At 39.1% G+C, this 15,292-nt stretch overlaps 1 protein-coding gene across 1 annotated transcript in view; it reads left to right on the forward strand.

Annotated features, from left to right (window-relative positions):
* The first annotated feature begins 14,176 nt into the window (after nt 1–14,176).
* atp2b1a (ATPase plasma membrane Ca2+ transporting 1a) overlaps nt 14,177–15,292 on the forward strand; it is a 143,263-nt gene continuing 142,147 nt past the window's right edge. The window contains exon 1 of the mRNA XM_076876193.1: nt 14,177–14,195. The gene's annotated coding sequence lies outside the window, so the exon portion shown is untranslated. The remainder of the gene's footprint in view (nt 14,196–15,292) is intronic.

The raw sequence follows: 15,292 nt of genomic DNA on the forward strand, positions 1-15,292 counted from the left end.
CTGAAGCCAGAAAGTGAGAGAAGACCTGATTCATGCACACACTCAAAGTGAAGCTCTGTCAAATAATCTTTTGCTGTTTTCTGCACAAGCAGAGCTCTGGCCTTATTTAATGTGCTCAGCTTTGATGCTTTTTCATGGGTATTTTGGTAAATACCAAGCTGCTTTATAGAAGGAGAGCAGCGAAAAGAAGAAAAAAATATGAAGCATGAGCCACATTCTCACTTACACCTTCTGACAGCACAGAGAAATACCTATAGTTACCATCTTTCTTTGATTTAATCAAGACAGTTTTTTGTATAGCACTGTTGCTCAATGGGAATAGCCAAATATAAGGACACAATGTTACACACACACCAGCATGTGTTGTTAAATGTTATTAAATTCTGTTTATTAAAAAAAAAAGTGCATAGTTGTTCACATCATACACACACAGTGGAAATGGAAAGTGAAAAAAGCATGTCTTGAAGCATACTCAATCATCCAGGTAAGTAAATCCCAAAAGGTTGATTCTGTTCATCTGGACGTAGCGTTTTCAGTGGGAAAAACATTTCATCACTCATCCAAGTGACTTCTTCAGTCTCAGCTGACTGCAGGTGTCACGAACCTTATAAACAGTACATTTGCACAATAACTGAAACCAGTCCACTGAATGAACAATGGGCTGTGATGTCAGTGCATTGATCATTAATATGCAAATTTTCATGACCTTTTGATCAAAGACCACTGATCAATGGTTATGAGTGCCGTTCTATCGAGAGTTGTGGAATGGCTGCAATCACAGCATTTTAAGATGGCGAAATATATACCCTTAAAAATAAATCCTGGAGGTGGCGCTAGATTCAGATTGCCTCCAAGAATCCATATCTTAGCAAAAAAAACAACAACAAAAAAACACCCCAAAACATAGAATTGAACAGAAAAACTAAGCCCATTGGAATGAATGAAAACTAGAGATTTTTAAAGAAAACGCAATAATTAATGGAAAGTAATGGTTCTCCATGAATTACATGAATTTCCATATTCCCCATCATTGCCAGCAAGACTCACAACTGAAAATGCATGCACAAAAGCAGAATTAATGTCCACTAATACAGCTGTGTGTTCCCTACTCAAGTCAGAATTTCTGCTCCATAAAGCATTCATTGGACATAGGCACAAAGAACCTCTTGTTGATTTTGCCTGTGAACAATTACAATGCAGTTTATTCACTCTAGGTGATAACACTTATCACCGGACAAGAGATTTGTGTAATAATGAATGAAAAGATAAATATAGTGAGATATCACACTAATCACCAAACATTCAACTACATGTGGAAAAAAATAAAAACTAGTTAGTAATATTTAACGTGAATTTTTTTTTAGCTTTGTCTGCATCCATGTGGGACATTTGACCTGTAGAATAGACAAACCTAAGGTATCTGAAGTGCAAGCAGCTAATTTGGTATAGTGAGCCTCCAAAAAACTGCATAGTCAGATTGGGATGTGATCACTTGTTGCAGAGAGAGCAGAGAAGTCACTCTTAGACAGACATATCTGTTTTTCAGTGTACCTTTCACCAGTGTTATCTTTGTTTGACTAGTGCAGCTGAGAAGGGATCAATGGCAGCGCAGTTTCTGTGTTTCTGTCATTGCAGGGGCAGGGACACTTGTGTCACTGTCAGATATTGTTGAGGGCAGTAGGACATAAAAAGCAGATGGCTGAAGCAGTGCCTAAACAGCATGATAACTTCTACCATTCAGTGTACAGCTCAGCCTGTAGATAGTCTCTATATGAGCATATGAAGAATTATGAACTAAATTGGCTTGTCAGTTGGCTCATGATTATATGGGTTGATGTCTGGAATACAGTTTGTGTCCCATGTGGTGCTTTTGATCTCTGAGCTCTTCCAACTTTTGCTACATTCAATAACAGAAAAAATGTAGCTCAATAGTTACAGAACAGTAACAATTGCATAGCTTGGTGGTTAATAAGCAACATTATCGTCTTAATATATATAATGTATAATTCACATTTTGTGGCTGTGAATGAGATACTGTCATGAAACTTAATTGACAGGATATTTTCATGTAGGTGAATAAATCCAAAAAATGGATAATGTTCGCCCATTGTCAACTCATTCCTAGGCACAAAGATGACATCATAGAATAGCATAAGATCCTTTATGGGCCTAAGATCTACCTGTGTGCCAAGTTTTGTTGCTCATCTCCTGATTGTGTGGGAAAAGATGGCGGACAAACAAACAAACACACAGACAGACGGAGCTTTCAGATATTATATCAAGACACTGAAAACCAGGGGAAAGTACTGCCAAGATTACAATTTAAAATACATAATCTGTGCACAAAGGAAACATACTGGAATGTAGAAAAAAGGCAGGGAACACAAAAAGGATATAAAGAACAAGAAGGAGAGGGTTAATCATAGACAGGGAATCAAGCCAAATTGAATGTGGGGCAGAAAAGCAGGAGGGAAAAATATAGAGACAGTAAGTAAAATTAACCTAAATATGCAGTGATGATGAGAGGGAACAAATTTAGGGGCTCAAAATCCCAGATTAGGAGCAATTCTTGTAAAAAAAAAAAAAAAAAAAAAAAAAAAAAAGCCTTTCCTAATATAACTAAATAACCAGCAACAGCAAATCCTCAGCAATTCAGCAACTTCAGCAACTCAGACTTCACAATATTCTTTTACATGGAAAAGTAATATATCCGTTTTAGTATTTGTTGTTTATTGTCACACTTATAATCATTTATAACTTCTGTGTTTTTCCTAGTGAGTAAACCTTTGTGGGTTTGGCTTAAAGACTTGTGGTCCTTTAAAACACTTGTTTTGGATGCATTTGAGCAGATTTCCCCTGCCAGCAGGAGCTTTGGTCTAACTTTGTTGTGTGGCTTGGCAAAAAAGAGACGTAATAGACTTGAGTCAATACAGAGCTGTGAATTTTGGCAGCACCTTAATAACATGGGGTGGGGGAATCAATAAGATCAGAGAGCGAGGGACAATATGAGGCTCCCACCCCCGACCTATCACCTGCTGCAGGGCGCGCTGCCTATCAGCTATTTTTTACCCGGCACACACACACACACACACACACACACACACACACACACACACACACACACACACACACACACACACACACACAGGTGCAATTATAAAGAAACGTACATGCATATTCTGTTACTGGCAACCCCACATACAGCTGACCTTTGTTTTAAAGCACAATATCTAGGTGTGCACATGCATGAGAATGCATCAGGATACAACTGATAAACGCTCATAGATTTATAAGCACAATATAAGCATCCATACTGTGCAAAACACAGCAAAACATGGCACACAATTCTGGAAAAATATGTTCTTCTTCAGGACAAAAGCCATGCAATCAATCATGCTTACTCTGCCTCGCTAGCGCCGAAGGGAAAAAAAGACGAAAATTGATTTTTGTTAAATTCTCTCCACTGAAGAGTGACTCACACTGTCTTTCCACTACTAGATGATGTGGGAAGAAAAATGGGAGTTACAGAATAGCAGCATACATACAAACAATCCTCCTGCACTTTCTGGAAGAAGGCAGACCTTTGTCAGCGAAAGATTTTGTGCCATTAACTGAAAAAAGATCCATTTATTTGTGTTAAGTCTATCAGCAGACCCGCAGCTGTTTATGAGACCGCATACATCATATCCCTCAGTAGCACTCCTGTCAAAAACCGTCCTTTCTCTCTCTCACTGACTGCCTAGAACTAAAATTGTTCTGTTCTATCCTGAAACTTTTCGGGTTCTCTGAGCTCTCACAGAAGAAATGTGTCAGCTTGTCGTACTGAATCTGTATCAAAGTCAGTCAGAAATGCCTCTGCACCCCTTATAATCCTCTGCCACGTCTGCAACTTTACATTAGATACCTAAGAAATTCTAAATCCGCTCATGCAGAAGGAAAATATTATTAAGAATTATCAGCAACCGTGACAAAAACAGAATCTGACTAATGGCTCAGAGAGAAAAATTACAACCAATCTCCGAACTCCAGGGCTGAAAGATCATATAAACGTTTATTGCAGTTCCTGGAGTGGCCACTTGAGGCTTCGTCAAAATCATCATAAAACTTTTTTCAGATTGCATTTTTTGGAGGGCAAAATTTTTGTAAAATGGTTTTCACTGTGTATATACTTTACATGACAAGTTTGCATCCGAAAAATTTTGAATTGAATTGTGTTATTTATAAAGCTTTTTTTCTTTTTTTTTTTGCAATGCCCTCATGTATAAATGTAAATGTATATAAAGTTAGGAGCATTTTATTTACAGTATGCTGACACACGCAACTGTAGCCAATCACCATCTGCCATCTTTTAGCTCTTTTAAAAAGTTAGTAGCGGACCTCAGTGTTACTTAGTGAAAGTCCATAAATTAGCATAAATCTGTGGTTGTGCATTACATCGATACAGTTTATGAATGCACATAGCATAGCTAAGCTAGCTTGTCCAAAGACTGGCTAAAAAAAATAAATTAAAAAAACATCCATGTTTTACATATATAATTCTAACATGTACAGGGCTCCATTATAATATATATACCTCTCTATTTCAAGGCATCATTGTTAACTGAATGTGCATGAAATAAAAAGATATTGCTGATTTACAGCCTTACTGCAGTTGCCCAAATTAACAAAGGAGTCTTTCGTGCCTCTTTCATCTCTCCTTGGCAATACTTCCCTCTTGGTCACATGTGTGATTGCTTTGATTTGGCCAGTAATTAATTTTCCCATTACAGGGTTGTTTGAGGATACCTTGCCTCACTTTCAGTAACCGTTTAAAGTCCTTTTAATTAGTTAGAGGTAATTAAAAATGCCATTCAAATCCAGCAAGTGGTAATTATTTTCTTTACAGTTTTTTGTAAGCACTTAACATGTTCTAATGGATATTTATCACATTTTAAATGACCTTATGAAAATTTGCAGTATTTATTTGTTGAATCATAATGTTCAGTGGCGGGCGTACTACTTTATGGCTTGGCGTCTTCCCTGTTTTAATCAGCAGCAGGTTTTCTGGCTTTAAGGCAGACTGAGTTATGTTGAGTGGATTTCAGCTGTTTATGTTCTGTTTTTTTTCCCCCTCTCTTTTTTAATCTGCCGCTTGGACAAGTTAGGCTCCGGCACTTTATGAGCGCTGAAATGTCACGTGAATGAAAGACCGCTGATTCATTTAACACTGCACTTTAATCAACTGCACGAAGGATGTTTATTGTCGCCTAAACATATTAAGAAACGTGATGATAGTTTACAGATTTTCTACTTGGTGTTTGGATTTAATTTGTTATTTATTTGAATCACTTAGACTAGATTAAAGTGGGTTTTCCTATCCCTTCTAAGAGATACTATTCATAGTATTACAGTAATTTCTCTCTCACACACACTCACTCACATCCCACCAAGTCTGTTTCCCTTGACAACCTATCTGCTGTTCATAATTATGCAAATGATATGGATCTCTGAGCCAAAACGATGCTCATAAACAACCAACCCCTTCAACTATTCCTGTGTTTGTCTGCCTAAAGTGGCTATGATTACCGTTGGAGGTGGAGGCGTGAGTTTAATTGAAAGTCACAACTCATTTCTTTTTCCATATTTGCAAAAGGTCAGTTTTTATAGTTATAGGCAAGGATACATGGGTGTGTAATTCGTCTTGCAAATTTAGGCCTCCCACCTATTAAGAATTAAAACTACAAATAGACTGACATCCCCTTCTCTCCACTATGATTCATTCCTACACTCTGAAAGAATCCGCTCCTGTGAGGTCTAGTTCCGGAGCATCTACTGTAAGTGAAGTCTTTTCTGGTCCACTGGAGCAAATATTTTATAACAACCAGCCACCCAAACTATTTTTTTCCACTCCGGCTTCCATTTTCAAACAGAGCAAACAGTTCTTTCTTTCCTCCCATTTTTCCCCTCATTCGTCTATCAGTGTAATTGCCCTCTTTCCAGGAATAGAAAAGAGCTGCCACAGTCTGTCAAAGAGCCCGTGGTTAAAGTGTCCTTCAGGAGACCATTGAAACACTCTGGAGGTTAGCTTCCCCCCCCCCCGAACAGTGTGTGAAGTTGTTCACACTTCAATTGTGTCACCCGGGTTATTCCTTTCTGTCCTTCAACTCTCCACAAGTAGCAGATTTTGTCAAAGTATACAAAAATATTTCCCTACACGCATGAATAATAATACTCTAATTATACATTCAGGCATTCTAGCAGTGGCTGGGTAATCCATCTCTTTGATAGTACAAATATATTAAAGCAAATTTAAAAAAAGACTGCAAATACCACTCAGCCCTGCGTGGTGCTGCAAACTTAAACATTTTGGTCAGGTGGGGAAATTTGCAGTTGTTTCATTCTCTCTGCCGTGCAGACAGCTGTGACTCACTCTAATTACATCCAGCAGTCGTTTCTTTCATCCGGCTTTGGTTCTGAAATTCACTCAATTTAATTTATCATCTAAAAGCATTTCTAAGCTGCAGCAAGGACGCCTCACTCCGTGCCAGCAGAAGCAGCCTTGAAAGTGTTTTCAGTGCTGTTCTCTCAGCTTGCTTTGTCCACCGCTATCCTCCTTTTCTTTTTCCTCAGCCATCTTTTTTTCTGTGCTGCTGCCCTGTCTCGTCAGTTGACCGTCTCATCTTTGCTTGTAGATTCAGAGAAAAGGTGTGTGTTCCCTGAAATATTCAGATTCATTTATGCGCAACATGAAGGCAGAAATGTTATGATATTGGCCGATTAATGAGACGCTCGCACATTTCTGCCAAAGGAGCGTCCTGCTTTTTTGTGTGTCTGTGTGTGCATATTTGTTTTCGTCCCTCGTTGTTTTTCATTTATTCAGTCTGTCACCAAGCTTTAATGCCAACCCACTGTGCTGGAGGCAGTACAGCCTTTCTCACTTTGTAAACTCCTTTTAATACTAAGTGATGTGAAAATATTGGATGGATTATAGTCCCATGTGGCTCCAGTCACAGTCAGTCTGTTTAATTGCTGTGATTTGACATTTACTTGCAATGTTTTTAACTTTCAGTGTACAGTATGTGTCTTTGGAGGGCAGGGGGTAGTAACACGGAGCTCCCACACGTTGCATAAGCCGGTATTTGTGAAGGAAAGAAGCCTTCACCCTTACTCTCGCTGCAAATTATCTCACCTCTGTCATTAGCCAATCTTGTAAGTCGTACTCACTGCCAAGCTTGCTGCTAAAATGCTAATGAGGCCCATGCCTCACAATTACAAAACGCACGCAAAAATGCAGAAACACACACCTCCTCTATGTCACCCACTAGGGGTCAAAACAACCCCCATGCCGAGTCTAATTAAATGAATGGACAGGCTTCACTTTGGGTGCTGTTAATCTAAGGCATTATGTTAGATTTATTAAAGCTCAGTCCAATTAAAGTCTTAATAAGACTTTAATTGGACTGAGCTTGTGCAACAGTAGCAGAATAGAAGGGAAAGAATGAGGGGTGAGGGAGCTGAGAGCTATTGGTTGGTCAGTTCACCACTCTGGTCTGAATTGATTGGCTGAGGCAAAAAATAGCACTCACTCACTTGAAAAGAAGGTGGGGGGTCTTAAAATTAAAGTAACTACTAATTAAAGTACCCTAACCCTGCATTGTTTCTATTGGCCAGCTTAAGGTGACTTCTCTGACTGGACTTATAAAGGTCTGTGGGAAAATCACCCTACATCTCAGTTCATTTATGACCTCAGTGTACTCTTTCCTTCAAGTCCTATTTATCAAAGCAATGCATTCATTTTGATGTTGACATTTCTCTTGTCTCTGTGTGTGTGTGTGTGTGTGTGTGTGTGTGTGTGTGTGTGCGCGCGCGCGCATGTGTGTTTCAGTCCATCTATCTTCACCAATCTCAATGACACTTCATCCAGTCTATTTTAAATCTCTATCTCTCATGTAATATTAAATTTGAGATTGGTTTAGAGGTGGTCTCATTTTTTTTGTTTTTGTTTTTTTCCTCTGTTGCTATACAACAGTAGGTGACAAATGACTTCCTTGTTACTAGGCAAATATATCCTTGTGTGATAATGCCACGGTCATTTACATACATTGTAGTTACAGGACGAAGATATGAACCAAATAGAAAGAAACCTTTTTACAAAGTGGAACAAAAGGCCATAATATTAGTAGAAAACAGCAAAAAGTTATCTGGTTTGCACGTCTTTGAACACAGGCGGCTTACAACAAGAGATGATAAAGTGAAGTAAGCAACTGTCAGTCCACAACAAAAAGAGATGTCTCAGTTGGCAAGCCCCTGGAAAAGTCCACAGGACCTACAGGAGGCAAATGACTTTCACATAAGCTTGCAGCTGGATGAGCCGACTTAGCGAGCAGTAACCTCTGCAGAGGCTTCCCCAGTGCTCCAGAAGTAGCTGCAAAGATGCTCAAACTGCCTTCTGCTTTGAACAAAATGGCTGCCGAGAGTCTTGATCTGCATACTGTAACTCACAAATTTCAGACCGGTATCGTGCCGAAACCCCATTGAATGATGACGGCCGAGCCTCCAGATGCAATGCTCAAATCGCAGATCTTCAAAGTGATAGAAAAGGGAGACACCACTGTTAAGAAAGAAAGCTTCATGACACCCATGCAGGTGTGTCATGAAGTGGAATTTAATGCAAAGGTGTGTGACAACGACCAAAGGATTTGTGATCTAGAAAAAGATAAGGAATGCTTAAGCAGTTAAATGAACTGATTGCAACAAAAAAGAAGCGATCCTAGAAAGAGCTTTAACCAAAAAAAAAGGGAAGCTGAATGTAGACGGAAGATCCCCCGAGTGGTTTAAAGCAGAATGCCTGGTGCCTGGTCTAAGAAGGCACAGGAAACTACAAAAATAAAGTTGCTCGGGCCCACCAGATGAAACAGATAAATGAGCAACTACACCAGCAGGTAAAAGGAAAAGTCCTTTCTCATTTCTCAGCACAAAGAGACGACAACAACAACACCACGGAGGTGGTAATAATGGAGGTTCAGGGATTCCAAAATAAGCAAAAAAGCCAATGGCAGCAAGTAAAGTCTCACTTACTAAAATCTCAAACTTTGCTGAAGAAGAAGCTTGACGAGAGGGATCCAACAAGAAATGAGATTGTGGACAAACTTATAAAATTACAACACATGATTGAGTAGGTATTTTTTTAAAAAGCATGGGAAAAGAGAAACTTCCAGCTTTTAAAAAGAATCTAATTCATTGCAAATTAATTTTATAGCACAGGTTCACAGCAACAATTGTCTCAAGGCACTTTAAATCCACTATCCCACAAGCACTCTTCTTCTTCCTTATTGTTTTTCTCCACCTCCCCCGCTTTCTAAACTCCCTCTTGTTCTTCCTTCATCTCCCTTCACCCTCATTCTTATCCCTCTTCTTATATCCTTCCTTTCATCCTACCTCTTTTGCTTCTCTGTATCACTAAGGGTGAGGAATATATACTATGGCTGTTTTCAGAGTTTCAAGCTTATGGAAGCTAGAGCATCTGAACAACAGCTGGTTGGATCACCCTGACTCCATCAAGATGACTAACTTTCACTTAGTTTTTAAATCCAGCGCCATCATCATGTTAAAAGTTTAATTTGTTCTATACTTTAGTTCAGGATCACAGTCATACAGAGCTACGTCTCACCAGCTTCAGCTGTACATATTAGTTTTACAGCTGTGTGGTTGCCCTGTGATAACCCAGCTCCCCTGAGCAAAAGTAATTCATATCAAATTACAGCACCTTATCCACTTCATATTATCTGTTGTCATGATGTTGAGCTTCTGTTGAGCAATCTACTGATTTATTTTGTAATTCTCAGTCTGTTTAATCTGTTGTCACCTTTGCTTTTTGATTTAGTTTAATATGGATATTTTTTTCCAAGTGTCCTGGAAATCCTTAAAGTTGATACTATAATTAAGACCACCTTGTGATAACACTCTTTATTTTTCCATGTGAGCTCTGTCGTCTTGATCCTACTTCACCTTAAATGCATTCACCTTTTACATTCTCGGGATACTTGGGTGTTCACAGTAAGGTAGACAATAGATAAGTGTAAATAATGGCTTTTTTTTTTTTGTATAGTTTTTCATATTTATATCCTATTCATACCCTGTACATAGCTTGTACTCACTACAGCCTGTACATACTTATAGTTATAGCATATTCATAACGTACTTCATACCGTGTACATTATAACATACCATAATAGACCCATTTCTGTAATATACTCACATATCTATATTATTGCTAATATATATTTGTAATATATCTATATCATGGCTAAAGCACTTCTGGATGGATGCAAACTGCCTTTCGTTGCCTTGTACCTGTACATGTGCAATGACAATAAAGTTGAATTCTATTCTATTCTTTTACAGTATTGCATTCACACTGCACTGCAATGCCTCATTAATGCTTCAAAATGTTTTTCAAATTACTCTGTAAGTTTACAACCGAGACAGTGTGGATAAATTTATCCCAAATCACAAAACCTCTGCCTTTTTCTATTGGAGAAAGAACCTATTTTTACAGCTTGTCCTATTTTAAATTTGTGAGACTCTGCTCAAACCCTGTTTTTGTGTGTGTGTGTGTGTGTGTGTGTGTGGGGGGGGGGGGGGGGGGGGGGGGGTAATGGTAAGGTACAAAACCTCAGACTTTAAGGTACAGTTCTTGTTTTGTTTTGGGGGTTTTTGTCGCTCAGAGATGGAGAGACTGAGACAAATTACATGTGACAAAGGTCCTAGTCTGGAATCAAACTGAGGACGTCACAGCCACATGATAGGTGCCTTTAGCCAGCACTGCCACCCACACAGGGGATTACTGCTAAAAAAAATAGATGTGGAGAGACTAAAAAAATTTCAGTTCAGCAAGGCTGGGGATGGTTGCTGACTTAATTTATGCTGATTAATCTGCAGGGCTGATAAACAAATCCCAGCGCTCAGTGACTCCTGCTTTGCAGAACAGCGGGATGATTCTCGTTAACAACACTTGTCATGTAGCCTTGTGTGTGTGTGTGTGTGTGTGTGTGTGTGTGTGTGTGTGTGTGTGTGTGTGTGTGTGTGTGTGTGTGTGTGTGTGTGTGTGTGTTTCTTAATTTTTCATACTGTGCGTGATGGCATAAATAGACTCACAGCCATTGAGGCTGTCGTTTCAGGGATGCACGTTGTTTTGTGTGAGACAGAAGGAGGAAAAAAAATCCTGTTTGCATGCTGTTGCCAGGTAGAGCTCCACAGAGATTTGAGTGTGTGACTGCGCATGTATGTGTGTATTTTGGAAAAATTACTATGGGGGGTTGTGTATTTACTCTGCATGGCAAAATCATTTTGTTGACTGCGTGGAAAATCAATGGCATGACTCTTTCTCTGCCCGCCTCTGCAGTGCCCAGAGGCGGGCCCCATCTTCCACATGGTGGCGCTCTTACTCAACCCCCGGTGTCCCTGACACTTGCTCCTGTTCTCACCTGATTGTCTCCTCTCTTCCACTTGTCTTTTCTCCACTACTATCTATCATGTCCTCTTGTGCTTCTCACTGTTTTCTCTCCTCTGTTGACAGAGGCTCAATGTCACACCATCTGCCGTGGCATGTTGCTGTGTTCGACTCTATGAGATGAAGTGTTTTATCAGTGCTGCTCCTGGCATGGATTTTGGCCTCGCTTGACTTGGCTGCACTGATCCCGATGACAGGCTCGCACTCGCATATTAAAAAAAAAAAAGTATGAGCACACGAGTTGGTACAGGGGGACTTTTCTAATTTGAACACTGAGAGAAATTAATTACATTTTAGTTTAGCCAAAAACTGACGGAGAGAAGTGAGTGGGGGTGGAGTGAAAAAGAAGTGAGCGAGAGTTGGTTAATTCTGTCTGAGCTGGAAGCCTCAGCCCCCAGTCAGAACATGGGGGCTTGTCTCTTCTAGTTCCAAAGAGCGCAGTGAAATGCCCTGTGGAGGAGACGCATGGGCAGCAACCACAGGAAAGTCAGTGTGATCAGCACTCACATGCCTTGGACAGGGGCGGGGGATTTTAATAAGGGTATTCAAATGTGTTTGTGTGTGTGATTTAGATGTCTGTGTGCATGCAGTTAGAAGAGAAGCAGTCTAGATTGGCTCTGATTAAACACATATCACAAACACATATACACAGATAGCCTACACACACTGTTATTTTTAACCACTGTCGCACTCTTTTCTCTCTTCAACCCCTGTGCTCTCACTCACTCTCTCTCCCTCTCCACAGCAAAGTGGAAGAACACTGGTTCATATGATTGTTTTTTGGACAAATGGCTCCACCGCCCATCCTCCTTTCTGTCAGGACATCACAGCTCCCCCCCCAACACACACACACACTTCTTGCTCCAGTTGCCTGCAAGAGGTGTTAGAATGAAAGATGCAAGTTCATATAGATCAGCAGACAGAGCGAAATGGAGAAAGCAATCCATCACCCCCATCCTTTACATGTATCTCATTTTCTCTGTCCTGTACCGACTCTGATACACACACACCAAAGATATTGATACGTGTGCTTTCCAAAGCAGCCCTCATTGTTGTGAACATGGCTATTGAACATCGGCCATTAAGTATAATCAATCACGGTACTGTAACAGATACGCTCGGCCAAAGCGCAGCTTCCAGATATATGACTTTTTTTCTTGTATCTTTAGGTTGGAGTTCAGTTGTGTTGTTTATTCGCATGAGTATATGCATATTTTGACCATTGATCGACTGGTTTGTAAAGAAAACTGCAGATCCTGGTGGCTGGTCCTGTCTGTAAAGTGAATGAGGAAATTTTGCTATTTTGGTATTACTCTACCTTTTCTCGTGTAACATGATGTAAATTATAGATAAGAAACTGTATCAGGACATGGCCCTCTGATCAATGTGTTTGTGTGCTTATATATTACTAAAATTAACCGGTTCTTCAGCTTTTCAAGCACATGATCAAGCACAAGCAAACATACCTTTAGGCAAAGTATACACAGCACACAGAAAATGTTGTCCCTTTTAACTTAAAGTAATATAAATGACTCTATGAGTTATATGCAGCAAGACGTTACCCATCAAAATTAACTACTTGAAAAGCAGTTTGACAGGTTTAACTTTCAAAGCAACAATACTTTCATAAATGGTTAAGAATATAGTTGTTTTGAATTGTTTTTCCAATTTCTTCCAACTTAAAGTGCAACTTTAAAATCATTTTTGGAATTTTACACCGCTTCAAACGTTCACTAGTCACATGGTAGCAATTTCAGTGAGCCTTGATAATTGTTGGTACCAGAAGCACTGGTTTGAGGATTTCAGAAAATCCTGATCTACTGGGATTTTCCTGCACAGCCATCTCTAGGGTTTCCAGGGAAAATGAGAAAATATTCAGGGAGCAGCAGTTCTGTGGATGAAAACCAGAATTTAGCACTAATTTAAATAATAACAAAAAAATCAAATCTGAAAGAAACACAGGAGTATAAAAAGTATACTTAAAAAATAAATTCATTGTATACATTGTGTCATGGTTTTATTTTTTGTTGATGTTCTGGTCCGCTATGTGTTTATTATCCATACTCTTGGAACTGGAAAGTGGTTTCTCTGAAATGTAGTCTTCCTGTTACACCACTATCACTTTTAAAAGTTTCCATAGATTAAAAATAAATAAATAAAAATGAAGTCACCCAGTAACCAAAGCCTAAACGAGCTACACTGGTATGTAGTCCTACAAATAGACTACCCCCCCCCCCCTCCCCCCCAAAAAACAAAACAAAACAAAACAAAACAAAACAAAACAAAACATGAAAGCCTCCTTTTGCTACCTTTCATAAGCTTTACATATACAGATTGTAGGGACTACTATGACTTTAAAAAGTCACTGTAAATTCACTGTAGCCTGACTTAATATGTCTTGGAATTTAAACGGTTAATTAGCTAAACTCCAGCATTAGCTAGCATGCTACGTTTACCTTTTAGAGTAAATTTAAATGGAAGCAGCAGCAGAGGAGGCGATTAATGGTCTGGTAATACAGTTTTAGATTATAGACACATATTTAACTGTGTACTTTATATAGAGTTACTATTTCCTTCCAACTTTTGGTTTTTACAGAAAGCTAAAATGGATTTTTTTTTTCTTGCAGTTTTCATATTATTTGGTGCAAGATAAAGGGAGAGACAATGGAAATGAGGTAGATGAGAGAGAACAAGAACAGCTCAGGTGAGTGCAGCTGGGTTTCAATTACAGTGATTTTAAGTGTGCTATATTTAAGCTGATATGCTTTTAACATCTTCTTATGGAATAGCACATTGCTTTGAAAAGCAGCTTTTATCACATGAGAGCCACTTTACCTGGAGGGCTACAGTAAGCTGTAAAATGTGTGTTACAGGGTGTAATGTTTTAAAAAATGGTAATTCACTCAGTTTTCAGTATTTTAAAGGGAAATATCTTTAAATATTTTTTTCCAACTGAAACCTGTATTTTTCTGTAGAGAACAAGGTTGGCATTAGCTCGAGAAAAGCTGTTGCAAGACTTAATTTAGGTTAGTAGTGGTATATATCCGCAGTCACAGGATTAGATGGGTTGTATCAGTGTTGGCAATTTATACTGTGTGACCTGTGTTATTGTCTGTTAAACTATGTGTCTGTTTTGCCTTGCTGCTGCTCTATTTGTTTTTCCATTATGGTGTGTGCATTGTGCAGTGTTGCTATATGCTTCAGGCAATTAGGCGACAGCTTATCAAACTGCTAACATTATGTTGTCAATAATGTGCTAAAGTCTGGCTCGTTATTGACAGTTGGATGCATTGTATCCTGAGTGTAAAGGCTGGGTGTCTGTACGCAAATAAACTGTACAGTCGTGCATCTGTGAATGTGGAATTACCAGAACTATAGCTATTTCTCTATTGTTTGCTTATCACATATGGTCTATAGTCAGAGATATAGACAGTTATTTAACATTTTCAGCAATAACTCAGTACTGGCTTCAAATAATAAATAAGTATATAATGTAAGTGAATTTCCTGACTTTTAGTGAGCAACTGTTTTTGAGACTTTCACAACAATTAAGAGGGACCATTAGGACCAGGCAGGTCCAACATCTCAACTGGGTTAAGGCCGCAACTGTAACTCTCAGTCTAAAACATGAGTTCTTCTCTTTCAAGCATTTAGCTATTGATTTACTGGTGGGTCATTGTCTTTTTTGAACCAACATTTGTTAAGATTATTTGTATGAAGTGCTTACCTGACATTCTTCTCTGCAATTGATTGCCATTCAGGCCCTCTAGAATCCCTCTACACCACTCAACTATCCTACGG

The sequence above is a fragment of the Maylandia zebra genome, linkage group LG17, assembly GCF_041146795.1.
Source record: "Maylandia zebra isolate NMK-2024a linkage group LG17, Mzebra_GT3a, whole genome shotgun sequence".
NCBI lineage: Eukaryota > Metazoa > Chordata > Actinopteri > Cichliformes > Cichlidae > Maylandia > Maylandia zebra.